The 21734-nt window shown below is 41.3% G+C and overlaps 1 long non-coding RNA gene across 1 annotated transcript in view; it reads right to left on the bottom strand.

Annotated features, from left to right (window-relative positions):
- Positions 1-21734, bottom strand: part of LOC144579048 (uncharacterized) — a 78547-nt gene that overhangs the window by 52101 nt on the left and 4712 nt on the right. Inside the window, exon 2 of the long non-coding RNA XR_013525853.1 lies at positions 1441-1509. This is a non-coding gene — a long non-coding RNA (uncharacterized LOC144579048). The remainder of the gene's footprint in view (positions 1-1440; positions 1510-21734) is intronic.

The following is a 21734-nucleotide window of genomic DNA, read 5'->3' as shown; positions in this document are numbered from 1 at the left end:
CTCTCTCATCGAAGGCACTCAGCCAGTGGTGGCTTGTTAAAACTCTAGCAGCTCATCATACTCACTGAGGTAAGCTGCACCTTGTAGCAAAGATCTCCCCAGAAAAAGTGGCACCCACTGGCCATGGGTAGCCTGCACCTCTCTATCTATCAACTTGCACTTTGTAGGCCTTCCAGCAGGCTCTGTCTCTGGCCTGAAGTTCCCACACAACACCACAGACAAGGCAGCAACTGAACACACAAGTCAACTGATGGATCTGAACGACTCACAGTAACCCATCAATTCGGTGAAACAACTATTATTGATTTCTGGGGGTTTTCCACCCCACTGGTTGTTTAACTGAATTGATGGGTGTTCTGTGGAATTGATTGCACCAGCCAGTTCTTTCAGTGCGATAGAGACAAAATGCTAGTATGTTTCCCAGAAAATGAATGAATCTGCTCATTAAAGAGAATGTTCTGCCAAATAATTTTTTCCAATGACAGTGGTTTTCCTTCTCCAGTTCTTCTGCATAGGGATTGGGAAGCATTAAGGGGCTTTCATTTCATGTCAATATGCTGATAAGCTGGCTGCTTTCAATATCCTCACAGTTCTCAGGGGCTGATTACATGCCAGAATGAATCCACCAATCTCTCTCTCCCCACACATAGACTTTTGCCAGTTCTGAGTCATTGTGTTTCTTATGTTCCCCTCCATCACCACCGATCATGTGCATCAAAGCTGATTTTTCCCACTAAATGAAAATGCAGACTCTTAGGCAAGTCAATAGTACGCCAGCTCTCAGAGCTGATGATTTACACACCTATGATTTATACTTTCTTCCCTGGAGGTTACTTTTTGTGGATTTCAGACAGCACCACACTTGTTTTCAATGACAGTGATTAAAAAAACAGATGTTAGGATGAGGACTGGGGACAGTGTGGGGGTAGAATGATAAGAAAATAAAGAGGCTGATCAAGAGAAGTCTGAAACCCTTCCTAGAGTCACTGAGCTCTTATGCTACCCCCAGCCATGGGGAGAGATGGGTTTTTCCCTTTTAGGAAAATGTAGACTATAGAAAATATATAGATTAGAGCTGAATTTTTATTGACTTTCCAAAAAGAGAAAACCCATCTCTCTCTTTGGGCTGTTGCCACTGTCACTGTTATTCCTCTGTTGTGCTGAGATCTCAGGGTTATTGAAATTGGTGATGCAAGTAAAATTCTCACACGATATAAGAGAAAAAGATCCTAAGGACATGGAATCTCACTTGCCATAAAGCTCCATGAGTCAGTTGACTCTGAATATTCAATGTATATTTTGCATTTTTATGCATTTTATACAGCATGAACTGTCTCATTTCTGGCAACTCATATGTAAGACAGCGTATTCGTTCATTTTCATGCTGCTGATAAAGACATACCCAAAACCGGGAACAAAAAGAGGTTTAATTGGACTTACAGTTCCACATGGCTGGGGAACGTCTCACAATCACGGTGGAGGGCAAAAAGCCTGCTTCTTACATGGCGGCTGCAAGAGACAATGAGAGAATCAGCAAAAGCAGAAACCCCTCGGTAAAGCCATCAGATCTTGTGAGACTTATTCTCTATTATGAGAATAGCATAAGAACGACCGGCCCTCATGATTCAGTTCCCTCCTCATGATTCAGTTCCCTCCCCCTGGGTTCCTCCCACAACATGTGGGAATTCTTGGAGATACAATTCAAGTTGAGATTTGTATAGGGACAGCCAAACCATATCCTTCCACCCCTGACCCCTCCAAGTCTCATATCCTCACATTTCAAAACCAATCATGCCTTCCCAACAGTCTCCCAAAGTCTGAACTCATTTCAGCATTAACCCAAAAGTCCACAGTTCAAAGTCTCATCTGAGACAAGGCAAGTCCCTTCCACCTATGGGCCTGTAAAATCAAAAGCAAGCTAATTCCTAGATACAATGGAGATACAGGTATTGGGTAAATACTGTCACTCCAAATGGGAGAAATTGGCCAAAAGAGGGGGGCTACAGGGCCCACGCAAGTCTGAAATCCAGCGGAACAGTCAAATTTTTAAGCTCCAAAATGATTTCCTTTGACTCCAGGTCTCATATCCAAGTCTCACTGATGCAAGAGGTGGGTTCCCATGGTCTTGGGGAGCTCTGCCCCTGTGGCTTTGCAGGGTACAGCCTCCCTCTTGGCTGCTTTCACAGGCTGGCATTGACTGTTTGCAGATTTTCTGGGTGCAGGCTGCCTGTGGATCTACCATTCTGGAATCTGGAAGATGGTGGCCCTCTTCTCACAGCTCCACTAGGCAGTGCCCCAGAAGGGACTCTGTGTGGGGGCTCCAACCCCACATTTACCTTCCACACTGCCCTAGCAGACAATCTCCATGAGGGCCCCACCCCTGCAGCAAACTTTTGTCTGGGCATCCAGGCTTTTCTATACATCTTCTGAAATCTAGGCGGAGGTTCCCAAACCTCAATTCTTAACTTCTGAGCACCTGCAGGCTCAACTCCATGTGGAGGCTGCCAAGACTTGAGGCTTTCATCCTCTGAAGAACCCCCAAGCTTAAGTTCTATTTTGGCCCCTTTCAGCCATGGCTGGAGCAGCTAAGACACAGGGCACCAAGTCCCTAGGCTGCACACAACATGGGGACTCTGGGCCAAGCCTTCAAAACTATTTTTTTCTCCTGGGCCTCCAGGCCTTTAATGAGAAGGGCTGCCATGAAGGTCTCTGGGATGGCCTGGAGACATTTTCCCCCTAGTTTTGGGGATTAACATTAGGTTCCTTGCTACTTACACAAATTTCTGCAGCCAGCTTGAATTTCTCCTCAAAAAATGGGTTTTCACCCTAGAATAAAACCTAGACAAAACCATCCAGGACACAGGCATAGGCAAGGACTTCATGACTAAAACACTAAAAACAATGGCTACGAAAGCCAAAATAGACAAATGGGATCTAATTAAACTCCACAGCTTCTATACAGCAAAAGAAAGTCATTAGAGTGAACCAGCAACCAACAGAATGGAAACCATTTTTGCAATCTACCCATCTGACAAAGAGCTAATATTCAGAATCTACAAAGAAGTAAAACAGATTTACAAAAAAAAAAAAACCCATTCAAAAGTGGGCAAATGATATGAACAGACACTTTTTAAAAGAAGACATATATGAAGCCAATAAACATACAAAAAAATGCTCATCATCACTGGTCATTAAAGAAATACAAATCAAAACCACACTGAAATACCATCTCATGCCAGTTAGAATGGTGATTGTAAAAAAAATCTGGAGACAACAGATGCTGGAGAGGATGGAGAAATAGAAACACCTTTACACTGTTGGTGGGAATGTAAATTAGTTCGACCATTGTGGAAGACAGAGTGGAGACTCCTCAAGGATCTAGAAATAGAAATTCCATTTGACCCAGCAATCCCATTACTGGGTATACACTGAAAGGTCTATAAATTGTTCTATCATAAACACACATGCACACCCATGTTCATCACGGCACTGTTTACAATAGCAAAGACCTGCAATCAACCCAAATGCCCATCAATGATAGATTGCGCAAAGAAAATGTAGCACATATACACCATGGAATACTATGCAGCCATTAAAAAGGATGAGTTTGTGTCCTTTGTAAGGACACGGATGAACCTGGAAACCATCATTCTCAGCAAACTGACACAAGAACAGAAAATCAAACACCACATGTTCTCATTTACAGGTGGGTGTTGAACAATGAGAACACGTGGACACAGAGAGGGGAGTATCACACACTGGGGTCCTTTGCAGGGGCCAGGGGAGGGATAATGGGAGGGAGGGTGGGGAGAGATAACGTGGGGAGAAATGTCAGGTATAAGTGATGGGGGCATGGAAGCAGCAAACCACCTTGCCATGTATGTACCTGTGCAACAGTCTTGCATGATTTGCACATGAACCCCAGAATCTAAAGTACAATAAAAAAAGGACACAAAAAAGAGTTTTTCTTTTCTACTGCATTGTTGGGCTGCAAATTTTCTGAACGTTTACACTCTGTTTCCCTTTTAAAATGGAATGCTTTTAACAGCACCTAAGTCACCTTTTGAATGCTTTGCTGCTTAGAAATTTCTTCCACCAGATACCCTGAATCATCTCTCTTAAGTTCAAAGTTCCAGAAATCTCTAGGGCAGGGGCAAAATGACTCCAGTCTCTTTGCTAAACTATAACACCTTTGCTCCAGTTTCCAGCAAGTTCCTCATCTCCATCTGAGACCAGCTGAGACCTTATTGTTCGTATCACTGTCAGCATTTTTGCCAAAGCATTCGATGAGTCTCTAAGAGGTTGCAAACTTTCCCACATTTTCCTGTCTTCTTCTGAGCCCTCCGAACTGTTCCAAGCTCTCCTTGTTAACCAGTTCCAAAGTCACAGCTACATTTTCGGGTATCTTTTCAGCAATGCCCCACTCTACTGGTACCAATTTACAGTATTAGTTCATCTTCACTCTGCTATTAAAGACATACCTGAAACTGGGAACAAGAAGAGGTTTAATTGGACTTACAGTTTCACATGGCTGGGGAAGGCCTCACAATCATGGCAGAGGGCAAAGTTACTTCTTACATGGCAGCAGCAAAAGAGAATGAGAAGAGCAAAAGCAGAAACCCCTGATAAACCCAACAGATCTTGTAAGATTCATTCACTATTAAGAGAATAGTGTGGGAAAGACTGGCTCCCACGATTCAGTTACCTCCCCCTGTGTCCCTCCCCCAACATGTGGGACTTCTGTGAGATACAAGTCAAGTTGAGATCTGAATGGGGACACAGCCAAATCATATCAGAGAGTATTGACATTGAGGGTCACACAGTGTGGGATGACACATTGCCAATGATTAGAAATTTGATTTGCTTCTGCACATTGACATACTTTATGGCACACAAAAGATGAACCAGTAAACAAGTCTCCCTCATTGAAAACAAATGAGGAATTGCAAATTTGGCTATGAGGCACTAGAAAGTAGACAATTTTTCAGTGGTACTAGAAGAACATCCCTTAAAGTGGCAGGTATAAAATAAGTGAACACCCATACATGATTAAAAACCCTAAGCAAACTAGAAATAGAAAGGAAATTTCTTAATCTGATTTATTAAATTATCTATTAAAATCCCACGACAAATACAGGGCAAGGAAACCTGTGACCAGCACTTCTAGCCAACATTGTATTGAAGATCCTGCCAGCATAGTACAAAAAAGGAAGAAGACCTACAAAGACTGGAAATAAGAACACAAACTGCCAGTTGTCACAGTGTCCAAAAAGGAAAACTCGACAGACACCTGTAAGTAGAATTAATAAGAGAGTTCCACGTTGCTGTGGAATCTTCAGGATGTTTTCCATTGTTGTTGTTTTCCCAACTGCACCTAACCCACATATACTTCAAAGCAGTTTTCTCATCAAGACATTCCTAGTTTTCAAAGAAATAACAACTTCTGGTCGCTAATTCATATAATATTTCCCTAAATCATAATTTTATTGTTAAATATAACTGTCATTAACAGGTTTGGGTCCAAACACAACTAAATCCTACTAAGTATGCTGCTCAAGTGATAGAAGCAGAAATGCATGGATGTATGAGCCTCAGCTATTGCTTATATTAAGCATGTCTTTTTAGGCTAATGTTTTGACCTATGGAGGGTCTTACCCACCCTGGAGAAACTGCCTTCCTAGTGCTAGTTGATTCCCAGAGGTGGTACTATGAATGCCCATTCATACACAAACCAACCAATCCAGAGCCCACTCCTCTCCCACCTCTTCTATCAGGCTCTTATTCTCAAGGCCAATATTCCCTTGCCTAATCATCCCAGGACTAGGTGCCAGACAATTCAGGACACCCTCTACTCTCAGGGCCTGCTGAAATTATTCTAACTAGTCGATTCTAAGCTTGCTTACCTTGCCTCACGCATTCCTTCCCATGGAAACTACAATAAAGGTTCCTGCCTTGTAAGTATCTTCCATTAGATAATGCATGTTGCAGAATCTGCAACCTTCTGACCCATGATGTGCTTCTGATGCACTTTGTCATTAAGTTCCTTGCTTTCAGAAGCATAACCAAGGAATCATCAGGCACTGTAAGGGAAAGGCAAGCTTCCATCCACAGCACTCTCAGAGCCCCCAAAACTTTATTGCCAGTAGTGGTTCTGGCTGCATCCAAATAGCAGGTAAAAGCACCCAGCTGACCATCAGTGCTTCCCACATTGTATTCATCTCTGGTCACCTCCACTTGGCCTTCACAGATCTTGTCCATGCCAAACTACTGAGAAGCCTGAAGGCCAGCAGTAGGCCGGTACAACATGCTGCAGCGTCATTTGTCAGGCCAACCTTCACACTGTGAAGATGGGACACATATCATGTCCCATTCTATATGGGCATAAGCCATCTGACAAATGATATCTCTATTTATCACACAAACTATCATTCTGTATTTGTGTATGTTGGACTTATTTTTATCCTGTATCACCAAGTGTTTCCAAGCATAGAAATCAGTTTTACCCTCTCACTATCTTCTAAATTTCATTTGGTACCTCTTAAAGTAGGCCTTATTCTTGACAACTTTAACAAACCCCAGCCTGCAGAACAGACCTGTGTCCACAGCTCGGCAGGAACTACTAGAACTGGAATTTACTCAAATTATCAGTCTTGTCATATATTTCTGACATTCTCCATCTTGTCATATTTTTTTTGAATATCTGTCACTTAATTTGAAGTCTATGTCTGATAACTCCAACATTAGAGAAACATGTCTTTTCAGTTTGTCTATTTTATTTTTTCCCTTGGTCTTGCTTAATAGTATCCCTGGTAATTTCTGTTGAATGCTGGACATCATCTTTGAAAAGCTACAGAGGTTCTGGATGATATCTCTCTCCCTTTTGAATACCTTTATTCATTACTGGTTCAAAAGAGGATTTACCCTGTGCTCTGGAAGCTGGCAAAGAGGATGATCACCTAAATGCAACATGAGGTTCAATGCAATCTTTGAATACCTTGATCCATTCCTGGTTCACACTTTCTCTTGAAGCACAGTACTCCAGAAGTTCTGACTTAATGCCTGGAGTGCTTCCCAGGGCCTCTCCTCGTGGGTAGATCCCACACTTTAATATTTTGCTTCCCTAGCACCATGAGTCTACCAGAAAGCCTGCTCTACTGTAGCTGCTTTGCACTTGGCTCTGTGGCTCTTCTCCATAAACGGCTTACATAACATATATTGAGGAAAAACTTATATTAGGCAAGGCTACCCCTGCACACATCCTTTCTCTCTGAAATCTTAACCCCTCGAGTCCTGGCTTTAAGTCCTTAGAGCCCCAAACTCCAATTTCTGTCTCCCAAGCTCCTTGAGGTTGAGGAAAGTTCAGCTGACTTCACTCCTACTCAAGGGTCAGCAAATGCCTCCCAAGGTAAGTAGCACGCAGAACCTGGTCTAACCTCAAAGAACATTTCTGGCCCCTGGGGGTTTGAAGATCTTCCTCTTCAAACACAGGCAGTCTCCGTTGTTCACATATGCCTTTAAACATTTTATAGTTTACTTTCTCCAGCTTTTCTAGTTTCTCTCAGAAGAACCATTAGTCTGTTACATGATATTCCATCACAGTCAGAAGCTGAGGTTTGTTGTGCCAGATGCCTACTGATTCCAGCAGGGATGGCACCATGTCCCAGAGACCGAAGAAGAGACCCAGAGCCAGCAAAGGAGACCCAGGGTATATTGAGGACTTACATACAGGGCAGTCCAGGAGCAGCAAGTGGACAGAAAAACCACTTCTGTTTGTAAAAGGCATGAAATTTACAAAGTATCTTCACTTAGCAACCTCCACCTAGCAACCCCTAGCGGCCTCCCTGCAACCCAAAACAAAGGGTTGCAATCCCCTGCATGACCTGCATTCCAAAGAATGGGCCTGGAATTTGAATCTCCTTCACAGATAAGGAGCAAATCTCTGGGTTGGCCATTCCTGGATTCCTTAGCTCGAAACTCTGAACAAACATTCTTCTTAGACTATAGGATTATTTTCAGAGTACGCTTGCTTGAGTTATTGCTGTCAGATGTGTCTGCCATTCAGAGTCCCACTGGGGAAATATAGAAGGATGGCTAAAAAGCAGTGAGGGTAATATGAAAATGAAACACCACGTTTTTAGTGGAATATGGTGATAAGAACAGGAGAATGAGGGAATTCAGTATAGCAACAGGAAAATGGCAGGAGTGATGAGTCATGGGATGTCTAGAAAGGGGTGAGGGCAGAAAAGCATCGAAAGAAAAACAGGGGCAAAGAGTTGTAAGCCAATAATGATGCTGGCCTTTCTCTAAACTGCCCTGTATAATATACTCATTCACCAAATCACTGCACAGGCAGCATATGGCTAGTGCTCCACTCAATGGATTACATTCCACAGCCTCAAAATTGAAGTCGTGACTACTGATATGAAGTGTGGCTAGAAAGTATCTTAGATGTGTGACCATGACATGCTTCTCCACTGGGCTGTAAGCTCCACTAAGGGAGAACCCTTGTGTGGCTTGTTCACCATTGCCTCATCAGCCCCTAGCCCAATGCTTTGCACAAGTAGGCATGTTCAAAGTATATTTACTGAATAGAGCTCCATTAAAAACATAAATAACATCCAGGTGGCTCATGCCTATAACCACAGCACTTTGGGAAGCTAAGGCGGGAGGATCACTGGAAGCCAGGAGTTCAAGACCAGCCTAGGTAACATAGTGAGACCCCATCTCTACAAAAAAAGAGTAAAAATTAGCCAGGAGTGGTGGCATATGCCTGCAAGTCCTTAGCTGTTTAGGAGGCTGAAGTAGGAGGATTCCTTAAGCCCAGGAGTTCAAGGCTGTAATATGCTATGATTTTACCACTATACTCCAGCCTGGGTGACAATGTGTGACCCTATCTCTAAAAAATATGTAAATAAATAAAAACCTGAATAACAATTCTTGAAAACCATGAAATTATTTAGAATCTATACGTACATTGAAAGTGGAGACACTGAAGCAAAATTTCATGCTATGGGACATGAAAGAGATGGATTGAGAATGACATTAGCCTGAGCAATTAAAAGAATGGATTTGACACAGGCTGAGATGAGGAAAGACGTGGGTGCAGCAGGTTTGAAGAGGGTCCAGGTAAGAGTCTGGCTCTATATGCTGACTTGGAGATATCCATTTGGGATCCAAGTTGAGACGTCCATAGGCAAAGACATGAGTTAACAGTCTTTAGCATATGATGGCACTGAAATCCTTGGCGCTGGATAAGATCCCTGTGGGGTGTGCTGGCTATCCTCCCTTTGCCTCTCTATTGCCATATCCTATCCTCCTATCCTTCTCTATCCTGGCTCATTTGGACTGTGTCAATGAGATTTCTGCCTTCCATTCAGGTTCAGTCAATGGGAGCATGAGCAAGAGATTAAAGACCCAGACCCTCCCAGCTGAGCTGCTTTATGCTGACTCTGCCCCTGCATCAAAGGCTATAGCTGCACCAGCCAGCTCACACATCTGTTACCCTTTTCCAGTTCCAGTAGCCACTTCTCTTGCCCCTTCAGGTTCTCCACTGTTTCTAACTATTGTTAATGTCATCTATTGTTAATGTGTCTAAATTGTGCTCACATCTATAAAATGTCCCAATATTGTACTCTCCTTAAATTACCCAGGTATTTCCTATTGGGGCCCTGACCAATGCAGGGAGAAGACACAGATATAAACCCAAGGACTAGGGCCTGGGCAGTCAACTTAAGAGGTTGGGAAGAAGAGCAGGAGCAAGTAAAGCAATCAGCAAGAGGAAGAAACCAGGGATGTAAGAGAAAATGCAAGAAGACGCAGACCCCAGGTGAAGAAAGCATCTCCAGAGGGACGACCAACAGTGTTGATGGTGTAGACAGGTCATGTGAGATGAGGATCCACTGCGAATATGCCATTGGCTTAGCAACACTGGAGTACTGGTCACCTTGACAAGAGCAATTTTGGTGGAATGCTGTTGGAATGTTTCCGTGTACAGTGGTCACAGATAGAAAAGGAGAGGAGATTCTGCTGATCTCTTCCAAATGATAATAAGTAATCATAGTTTCTGGAAAATGAGATATAAAACTATAGTTAAGGCATATTTTTAATCAGCATAGCACTAAGAAAACATAGAGACTCCCAAATAGTAATGGCAGCCACCATGAAACAAGCACCAAGAGCCAGGCTCAGGGGCAGATGCTTCACATACGTTGTCTTATTTAATCTTCAGAGCCATCCCATGAGACAGAATTCTTATTCCCATTTAATTGATTTATTTAACAGTTATTTATTAAATACCTACCATGGACTAAGTACTGCTGTAACTTATGTAACAGGGAATACATTTTTCCAAAGGGAAAAATGAATCTGCTTTAATGAACTTACTTTCTGGTGGTAAGGTTCAAATAGGGAACTGCAACACAGAGAAGTCACGTTGTTTGAACTTGTTCCGAGTTCAAAAAGCCAGGAAGTAGAGCACCTGGTCTTTGAATAAAACAGTTTTTTCCAGTTCATTTTTGACTTTGAAGTAGCATACCAATAAATTCACAATCTAAATGTTGTTCTAAAAAATCAGGGATAACTTTAAGCTTTCTGTAGAATCAACACGATTGCCAGGGCAAGTCTCAATTCTATATTCAAATATAAAACATCTAGGCTGGGCGTGATGGCGGTTCATAGCCTATAATCTCAGCACTTTGGGAAGCCGAGGCAGGAGGATCACCTGAGGTCAGGAGTTCAAAATCAGTCTGGCCAACATAGAGAAACCTTGTCCCTACTGAAAATACAAAAATTAGCTGGGTGTTGTGGCATGCACTGTAGCCCCAGCTGCTCTGGAGACTGAAGTAGAGAATCACTTGAACCTGGAAGGCAGAGGTTGCAAGGAACTAAGATCGCACCACTGCACTCCAGCCTGGGTGACAGAGCGAAACTCTCACTCTCTTAAAAAAAAAAAAACTCAACAAATATGAAACATCTGATGGCCCAATATTTGTCAAGGACTAAGATTTAAAAAGCTCAAATATCAAGTAATTCTGTCCCAGAACCCACCAGTAGTTTGCTGCATTTGAACTCCAAAGGAAGTACAAACACCTACACAACACACACACTCAGACACATACTCTGTCTCTTACATGTATCTCCCAGATAGATATATAAACCCATCTGGGAGGGGAAGAGGAAGGGAGAGTGACCGTGGCATTGCGCGTCTTGGACAAGTCAGAAGAAGGAGTGAATTTCTAGAAGAAAGGACACACGGGCACCTTCTAAAGCTGGAAAGCCCTCTTTAGATATTTGTCTTAACAGCAATAGGCACACAGTCCATGATTCAAGGGTTCCCCAAATCCCTCTGGAAAACAGAGCCTAAGGAGGTTGCCACTGAAAACCTGGACCTCACCTTCCAGCAATGGCACGAAGCCCCTGGTGGTGGGGGAGGGGGGAGTGCTGGGTACACTGGAGGAAGAAATAGCCTTGCTCATGGAGACTGCAAATCTCTTTGTCATACAAAGTGACAGGAAAGTGACAAATAGCCGTTAATTCCATTTTCATGATTTAAAAAGTCTCAGTGCTCCATTTATTTATTTTTAATCTTCTAGGTGGGTGTTTCATTTCTATTAGCACAAATGCCTGATAGGGCCTCAGCTAATGAACTCTAGCAGTTTCCGATTCCACCAATATGATGGAAGATAACACATGTGTAATTTGATTGCCAGGCTTTGGTTGCACTGTACATCCTGCTGCCTTGTGGCGTTTACCTTTAATCTTTGTGAGCTCTGTATGCTCAGAGAAGCTTTCAAAATCATTTATCTCAAGCTCTCCAGCTGCTGCCTCTCAGTGTGTATGTCCAGCCAGACGATGAACTTCCCATGAGCAAATCTGGGCTCTAAGCCCTCAGTGGCTATACAACACAGTCTTCCTGATAGACTCTCCAGAGTTTCATATTTTTTAGAAAGGGGGAGAAAAAAAGGACACTTCATTTTTGACCACCTACTATGTACCAGATGCTCCAACAGATGTCTTATAAGCCTTACTCCCCTTTATGGTCTCTTTTTCATAGACAAGAAAATGTGCCAAAGGAAAGCCCAGTTTGCAAGAAGCAAAGCCAAGATTTAAACCTAGTATATAGATTGTCAGTTGCATAAATTGGAGGAGCAGTTTCTCATTGTCTCGGGAAGTTTTATGTGCCAGAGATTGCTAGCTATCCCCTAGTAACTGTTCTCCTTTTTAATCTCTCAATTTCAACTGCACAGTTTCCCCAAATAAAAGCTATATTTCCCATCCTCCTTTGCAACACGGTGCTGTCATGTAGCAGAGTTCTGACAAGTGGGAAGTAGTTGGAAGTGGTGTGAGCTTCTTCTAAGTTGCTCCATTAAAAAGCTTTCTTCCCCTGCCCACAGCCATTTTAGGCAAAAATGATGAGTTATTTTGGACTATGTGGATAAAGGCAACTCCCTACAGAGAGGAAGCAATAATGCAGAATGAATCCCCTCACCAATGTCACGAAGCCATCCTACCAATCCTGGGATGCTTACACGCCAACTAACATGGTTTGAATTTGTGTGCCCACCCAAATCCCATGTTGAACTATAATCCCCAGTGTTGGAGGAGGGGTCAGGTGGAGGTGATTGGATAATGGAGGTACTTGCTCCTTGCTGTTCTCATGATGGTGAATGAGTTCTCATGAGATCTAATTGTTGAAAAGTGTGTGGCACCTCCCTGCTCTCTCTCTTCCTCCTTCTCCCACTAAGATGAGCCTCCTTCCTTTTTGCCTTCTGCCATAATTATAAGTTTCCTGAAGCCTCCCCAACATGCTTCCTGTACAGCCTGTGAAACTGTGAGCTAATTAAACCTCTTTGCTTTATAAATACACCAGTTTCAGGTGGTTCTTTATAGAAAAGTAAGAACAGACTAATATAGAAAATTGATACCTAGGAGTGGGGCACTGCTATAAGATACCTGAAAATGTGGAAGCAACATTGGAACCTGGTTTAATGTGCAGAGTTTGAAACAGTTTGCAGGGTTCAGAAGAAGGAAGGAAGATGAGGGAAAATTTGGAATTTCCTAGAGACTTGTTAAATTGTTGTGCCCAAAATATTCATAGTGATATGAACAATGAAGTCCAGGCTGAGGAGGTCTCAAATGGAGATGAGGAATTTATTGAGAACCAGAGCCAAAGTCACTTTTGTTATGTGTGAGCAACGAGACGATCTGAAACTGGACACAGAGTGTAAACATTTGGAAAACTTGTAGCCCAGCCATGTTCTGGAAACACATTCAAGATAGCTGCAGAAATTTGCATATGTAAAGAGGAGCCAAATGTTGATAGTCAAGATAATAGAGAAAATGCCTCAAAGAAATTTCAGAGGTCTTTGCAGCAACCCCTCCCATCACAGACCTGGAGGCCCAGGAGAAAAGAATGGTTTTGTGGGGCAGGACCAGAGTCTGGCTACTCTGTGCAGCCTGGGGATATGTGCCCTGCATCCTGGGTGCTCGAGCTCCAGCCATGCCTAAAAGGGGGCAAGGTACAGCTCAGACAGAGGGTGCCAGCCATAAGCCTTGGCAGCTTCCATGTGGTGCTAAGCCTGCAGGTATACAGAATGTGAGAGTTGAAGCTTAGAAGCCTCTGCCTAGATTTCACAGGATGTATAGAAACCCCTGAATGTCCAGGAAGACTGCTGTAAGGGTGGGGTCCTCATGGAGAACTTCTACTAGGGCAATGTGGAGGGGAAATGCAGGCTTGGAGTACCCCCACACAGACTCCCCACTGGGGCACTGCCTAGTGGAGCTGTGAGAAGAGAGCCACTGTCTTCCAGACCCCAGAATTGTAGATCAACTGACGGCTTGCACTGTGCTTTTGGAAAAGCCACAGGCACTCAATGCCAGCCAGTGAAACCAGTTGAGGGGCTGTATCCTGCAGAACCACAGGGGTGGAGCTTCCCAAGGCCTTGGGAGCCCAACCCTTGCATCAGTGTAGCCTGGATGTGAGACATGGAGTCAAAGGAGATTATTTTGGAGTTTTAAGATTCAATGGCTGCCCTACTGGGTTTTGAACTTGCATGGGGCCTGTAGCCTCTTTGTTTTGGCTGATTTCTCCCTTTTGGAATGAGAGTGTTTAGCCAAACCATGTACCTTTACTGTATCTTGGAAGTAACTAACTTGTTTTATTTTACAGACTCATGGGCAGAAGGGACTGGCCTTGTCTCAGATGAGACTTTGAACTGTGGACTTTTGAGTTATTGCTGAAATGAGTTAAAACAGGGGACTACTAAGAAGCGATGATTGTATTTTGCAATCTAAGAAGGACATGATATTTGGAAGGGGTTAGAGATGGAATTATATGGTTTAAATTTGGGTCCTAATCACCAATGCCATGAAGCCATCCTACAAATCCTGGGCTGCTTACACACCAATTAATATGGTTTGAATTTGTGTCCCTGCCCAAATTTCACATCAAACTGTAATCCCCAGTGTTGGAGGGAGGGTCTGGTGGGAGGTGATTGGATCATGGGGGCAGACATCCCCCTTGCTATTCTCATGATGGTGAGTGAGTTCTCATGAGATGTGGTAAAAAGTGTGTAGCACCTCTCCTCCTCTCTCTCTTCCTCCTGCTCCAGCCATGTAAAACGTGCCTCCTTCCTCTTTGCCTTCTGCCATGATCATGAGTTTCCTGAGGCCTCCCAGCCATGCTTCCTGTACAGCCTATGAAGCTGTAAGCTAATTAAACTTCTTTTCTTTATAAATAACCCAGTTTCAAGTAATTTGAATTTTTTAATAAAAACTTTTATAGCAATATGATAACAAACTAATACATCAACTATGACAAAGAAACAAATCTCTATTTTGTTTAATCAACTGTTGTTTCAGATTTGTGCCACCATGATGAATGCTATAGCCTAACTAAAATCTCTTTTTTCAGAAGGTTATTTTCTTCCCTTATCCCTCTTCTACGAGCAAGTGTTCTCTCAAAGGAATTTAGGTAAACACAAGAATAGCACGTATTGCTAGGAAACCCTTATTGGTTACAGAACACCTTCAAAAGATAATAATTTTGCATTCAAAGAAATATATAATGTTAAGAGATTCTGAAAATAAAAAACCTTAGCAACATCCAAGGGCCTATTAGGGTAGATATTATTGTTTCTAAGATGCACTGATGAAGTAATGTGTGTTAGAAAAACACATGCTACATTCATTTAATTTATAACCTTTTGGATGAATGCCCCTTTTTTTAGGAATGCCCCCAAAATATGGATGTGCACATAGCAGCTTTGAAATCAAAGAAAAGCAAGGCCAGGTGCCAGCTCAGCTACTCAGTAGCACAGGTAATGCCTTTAATTTTCTAAGCATTAACAACTACTCAGCTAACAGTAACTAAGACCTCATGCAATAGGAAAAGAAGTAAAAGCAGTAATGAGCAAATTCACAAACAAGTAAATATAAGACCAATATGCATATGGGAAAAAGTCAGCTCAATAGATATCAGAGAAGAGTAAAAATGTGGAAGAATTATATAACTGGAAGAACTGTCCCAGGAAATTTGGAACCATATTACAGTACCTTACACATAGTAGAAGCTTGGCAAGTGTCCATGGTTGGTCCAGCCTTCTCTGAATTTTGTTTGCATTTCACAGCAACTAATTCCTTTAATTTCAGGGAAAGTGGCTGCACCTGCCACTTTATGTTCTACCTTATAGGAAAAGCTATTCAATATAACTTGAACACTAGAGAGGGAAGTTATAATAATAGATAGTTCTGTTTAGTTTACGTTTAGATGCTTGTGAGAGGATCTAAGTTTCCTGAAGCCTCCCCACCATGCTTGGACACAGAAAAGGGCACAAAACATGAAGTCAGGAGCCACTAATTTTAGTCTGAGTTCTATCATCTACTGCCTCCATCAAATTTTGGTCAGCCTCAGTTTTCCCATATGGATCTATGGCATTACATGTTAGTTTGTTTGCTTGTTTTTTAACTAACAGCTAGATACTCCAATTAGTACAAACATAGATACCAAGCAATGAAATAAACCCTGAAGAAGTGAAATGATAATGTATAGCAAACAGCCAACTACGACTCAATGAGCCAGAGGAAGTGATCTGTCCTCCAGAATATAGACAGTGAAAGCAAATGAACTACAAAACCCCCACACCTTCCACATTCCCAACCGTCCTGAAGAGCCAAAATCCGTGTGCCATTATTTCAGACTGCAGCTCCCACCACACACACACGTAAACACTCACATACCCTTTCCACAGATCTCTAATCCCCTACACTAGTCTTTAAAGATTGACATTTCCAATCCAGTGTCTACCTCTATACATGCTGTAGTCACATGTCTGCTGCATGCTTCAGACTCTCTGGAACTAGACTGAATGTCTCAAGCCTCCATGACCTGGGACTATAATCCCATTGTTTGTTCTACTTGGTAGAGAGGTCTCAGAATCTTTTTCCCAACTCAGATGCCCCTGAGACAAAGTAGTACCTAAAAAGCCCATTGAAAAAATAAAAATAAAAATGAAAAGCTCATTTAATCAAGGGCTCCCAATCTCACGATGACATCTCTCTTCTGCTCTTATTCTGAACTTTGACTAGAGTCTGCCCCTTTGCACTTTGGAAATTCTAGAACTCCCACAAATGATACTCACTTGGCTTATTAATTAACTTCCAAGTGACAAGCTGAGTAACAATGGTCTCCAGTCCCCTGCTTGCCCCCTTGCTGAACAGCAAGTAATGAAAGGGCAGTCCCAAGGTTCAGAGTTCTTTCAGTGCTTATTGAAAAAGAGGCAATATGTGTAGGAAAATGTCCTCCTCTCACAAAGTTGCCTCTGCTCTCAGGGGTCTATTTTATCCTTTCTTTGTTCTGAGTTGATCACCTCTCCATGGTATAATAGAATGTCCACAAGTGATTCCTAGGTAGAAATGAGTACCTCTGGGGAAGAAGTCAGGCTTCCCACACAGCAGTCGATCGACAAAGTGCCCACACCTGGTCAATCAGCACAGCAATCAACCCAAGGACCACCCTACAGGGTCATTATTACATAGAATATAGGACCTAGGCCAACATCCTGAAACCACAGAGCTACATGTTGTTTCCGAAGGTGCCCTCTCCATGACTCTTCCAAATGCTCCCTTTACACGTTGTGAAATTCGGCTCCTAGATTGACTTCCCAATCCCTCAATAATACTAGGCTTTCATAATTCCTTGCACTCCAATGCCTGCACCAGGCCAGCCATCTGTCTTGGCTGATAAATTCTGCATTAGCAAGAGAGACATTAAACTTGAAGTAGTTCATTTCCAAGAGACATGCTTTATTTTTTTATTTTGTATGAATTTTCCTGGAAAAATAAAATTGACATTAAGTTCCAGGTTCATCTGGAAGACCAGGAAAACTCTCCCTTCAGTGTACACGAACACTTCTCTTAATACCCAGGACTGCCTGTGGGAAGTCACTGTACCTCGATGAGAAAAGGATGGGTTTTGGAGTACACAGACCTGGAGCTGAATCCAAATTCTCCCAATTACCAGCTATGTGACCTTGAGCAAATTATTAATCCTTTCTGAGCCTTTGTTTCACTATCTATGAATGGTGATGGTGATAATATTACTTTGCCAAATTAGCAAAACATGCAAGTATAATAGCTGGTACCTGATACTAATTCAATGGCTAGAAGTTAGTATATATCCTGCCAGAAGGACAGATCCCTAATCAGAAGTATATATACCTTAGTATTTATCCCTAATCAGAAGGGATTAGGAACTTGAGCTTTCATTTCAGACAAACCTGGCTTAGCATCCACATCAGTAGTATGACTTGGGAAAATTTATTTAACCATCTGAGTTTGTTTCTCTCTGTAAAGTATTAGTGAAAACTAATGTATTTCTTGTTGGAAGGATTAGAGGCAATTTTTCTAAGTACTTAGCACGTGGTGTGTGTTTAATAAATGGTAGCTGTTATCATCTTTGATGTTGCTACTACACTTGTCACTTGGTATTAATGAGGGGATTGGTTCCAGGACCCCCTCAGATACCAAGATCTGCAAATGCACAAGTCCCTGCTGTAAAGTCACATAGCATTTGCATGTAACCTACACACATCCTCCTGTTTGCTTTAAATAATCTCTAGATTACTTATAAAACCTAAAACAATGTAAATGCTATGTAAATAATTGTTCTATTATATTGTTTTTATTTGTTTTTTGTCATACATTTTATTATTTTCCCCAAATATTTTTGACACATGGTTGGCTGAATTTGCGGATGCAGAACCCATGGACAGGGAGCACTGATTGTATTATTATTATCGGGCACCTTTCCTATCGCTGGCTCAGAATGTCCCCTCTCAGCAGAATTATCTACCAAGTACGTTCAAGACGCAACTCTGTCTTGGAGGCCACATTTCCATTTTTCCCACATTGCAGCTGAATCCTGGGTGGGAGAACAAGTGCAGATTTTGGCTTCTTGATTTTAAAATTCATTAAGGACCTTTGTGGTCTCCCTAAAAAATGTCTCGGTTACCCAGTCCCCAGTCTTCGGAGTGATTAGGAAAGCTATCAGTCATGATAAAGATTTCCTCTTCACAGGTGGAAGACTAGTCCAGGGAACTATGAACCCAGGGTTATCAAGGCTTACAGGGCTGAAATCACAGAACGACTCAGTGCTATATGTTTTAAGGGAACCAATAAAGACCAATATTGTTACTCAAGCAGTGAGATTCCTGCCACACAGTGCAGGATCTCTACATTTTTATTTACCATCTTCATGTTAAGCCCCAAGTAATATTGGATTGTTTTGTAAAACCCAAAATTCTGCTCCAAAAGAAGATTCTGCCAAACCCATCTATCTGAGTCTTTGCCACTGAACTCCTCATCTTCTTGCTCAAAGGTAGTACTTCAATCAATTCCTCCAGAAACTTACTAAACAAAGAACAGCTGACTGCATTTGAATGCTCAAGACCTCAATTGAATAGGGAGGGAAAGAGTTACACACAAAAAAACACACCAGCTAACTGGCTTCAACTCACTTGAAATGTGACAGATTCGGAAAGACCCCTTCCATGAATAATGTTGGAAAAGGACTACACTCAGCTAAATTCTTTGAATACTCATGACAAAAGCCAACCCTATATCCAGCAGAAGTTGAGTATAAATGGGGAGAGACTGCACTAAAAATTTTGAAAAGTAAATTATTATATGTAAAGCATGTACCTTTGCATGGAAACAGAATTTTATGACTGCACCATCTCTGTCCATTAGCCAATAAAGTTTTAAATGATATTTTTGATCATGTCTCAAGAACCTTAAGTGTTGGAGTTTCCACAACAGAGCACTGACAGGAGAAAGAGATGAAAACAAAAACAAACAAGTAGATGGCTCTCTGGGCATGACCATCTCTATGGTAATCATAAGGGTGAGAACCTCCCTACCAGGTATCCAGGGTTCAAGGATCAATGCCCCAGGGGTGATTGTGAATGTGATAATTAATTCACAACATTTGTACTCATGCATGGTGAATCTGGAAACCAGAATAATCATCATTTATGTATATATAATCATATAAATATATATTCATAGATATCTGTATCTATCGACCTAGCTATCTATACCTATCATACATAATTGCATAGCCAGGGCAAATCCTCCTTAGCATTGACATCCCTGGCTAGCAGCCTAATTAACAGTCAGTATTTTATTAGGCTATTGTGATTTCATATTGTCAGTATCTGTTTTACTCTTTAAACTTCCAAATGAAATGTCCATCAAAATATATTTTAAAAAAACAATACTAGAAACATGTTATTATTTTTAATTTGATGTATAATATACTGAATTTATCTATTGATATTATACATATAATATCCATCTTTTAAATTATCTTGCTTGAATCATTATTCCTTTGTTTGCTTTAATTGTCAGAGACTGAATGTGGTATCTAGTGATCTCTTAATGCCAGCATCCTGACCTTAGCCCTCCCCACTCCACTCCCACCAGCCCAAACAAATCTATTAATAATCTGGAACTCGCTTCCAGTATTCTCAACTAAGCTTCATGACAAAAAATAATTCTGATCAAACAATCCAGTGATAGCAGTCGCTAAAGATGCTTACAATAACTAACAGAAGATTTTTGAGAAACGAATTATCACTCCAGATATCCCTAAACAGTGTCTTTGAAACACGTCTGAAAATTGATCATATCATAGGCCACAAAGAAAATCACAATAAATTCCTCAGTAAGCTCTGGTGGCATTGGGACCTGGTTTCCCATGGGAGTGGCCAGCTAGTTAAGCAAGCTTCTATTAGATTTTCCTCATTTATTTCACCAGCACCACTCTCCTACTCTTTGGATTTCATCCTAAATAAACCATCTGCCCATAAGCCCTCATTTCAGCTTTGTTTTTCTAGAAAACAAAATCTAGGATATGCTCTTTCTTTGCACTAATTGTTCACATCCTGCTCAATTTGGACTCTATGCCCAGAAGTTCCTTCTCAGTTCGTGTTTTATCTTACAAGGGGGCTGTACTTTCTTGGTTTTGACAGTCCGTGGAGTCCAATCCACTCTAACACTCATCCATAAATTGGAGGTTGCAAAGTGCTTCTGAAGTTCTGTTCTCAGACCAGCCAGCTGTAGTTCCCTATCAGAACCTGTTAGCAATTTAAAGGCTTTTCACCCTCAATCTGTCGAAACTCAACTGCTTTCCCTTCTTTTTCATCTATAGGTAGGTGCTGATATTGTAAGCAGATTTGGTGACTATGCATAGTTCACTTGTATGTAAGTGTTCATTGAATACCTTCTCACACACTTGTATGTGGGGGTTCATATGAATACCTTCTTAAAGAGCTTTTGTTGCAGATTTCTCTGTTCCTTTGGGTTCGCTCTCCTAGTGGCATTCTATTCCATTACATTCCACAACCACACATGAGTAAAGAATATATTCTGTAAATGATCTACAAACTAATTGATTGAGAAAAATTGTGGTCATCACTTTACAATACATACTAAAATAAGCTGCAAATGAATTGAGATAAATCTTAAAATGTAAACATAACAAGAAGAAATAATAGGCAAGCATGTATCTTATTCGTGAAGAGGAATTTGTTTTTCTATGATTCAAATCCTAAAATGAAAAGAAAAAAATGATAGACTCGTTTATATTAAAATTTCAAAAACTTGATATAAAATAGTTAATAAGTTTAATGCAAGTTAAATAGCAACAAAAATACCAGAGTTAACATGGCAAAGGATTAATTTTTTAATATATAAATATTATGAAACGCATCAGTGTGAATGATACTGAAGTCTAGATAGAAAAATGAGCATAAGGCATGAACACAGAATTTGTAATAAAAGCAACAGAAATGACTAGTAAATGTGTGAGTAATTTGCAAGCTCTCAAGCAAAAAAAAGTGCAAATTAAAACAACAGTATAATATCTTTTTTCTCCAAATTGCCAACCTTTAAAAATCAGATAAGTCCTGATTAGTTTACTTAGTTCAATAGTTTTATAATTTCATAAATGAGTATTTCATATGTCATCATTTAAGTAAATTAATCAATTAGAATGTTGTTTGGCAATATAGAGAATCAGAGCAAAAGGAGGCAGTATATGAAGGGATGTCATACTGCTAATGTTGGCAACTTCCATGCATCATCCTTCTCCATTACAAGGATGAATCCTGTCCACAGATGAGATTTGTCTATTCACCATGGCATCCCCTAAACAGGAAACATATTAGAAAATAGTT

The sequence above is a fragment of the Callithrix jacchus genome, chromosome 1 (assembly GCF_049354715.1).
Source record: "Callithrix jacchus isolate 240 chromosome 1, calJac240_pri, whole genome shotgun sequence".
Classification (NCBI taxonomy): Eukaryota; Metazoa; Chordata; class Mammalia; order Primates; family Cebidae; genus Callithrix; species Callithrix jacchus.
This window is presented reverse-complemented; position numbering and strand designations above follow the sequence as displayed.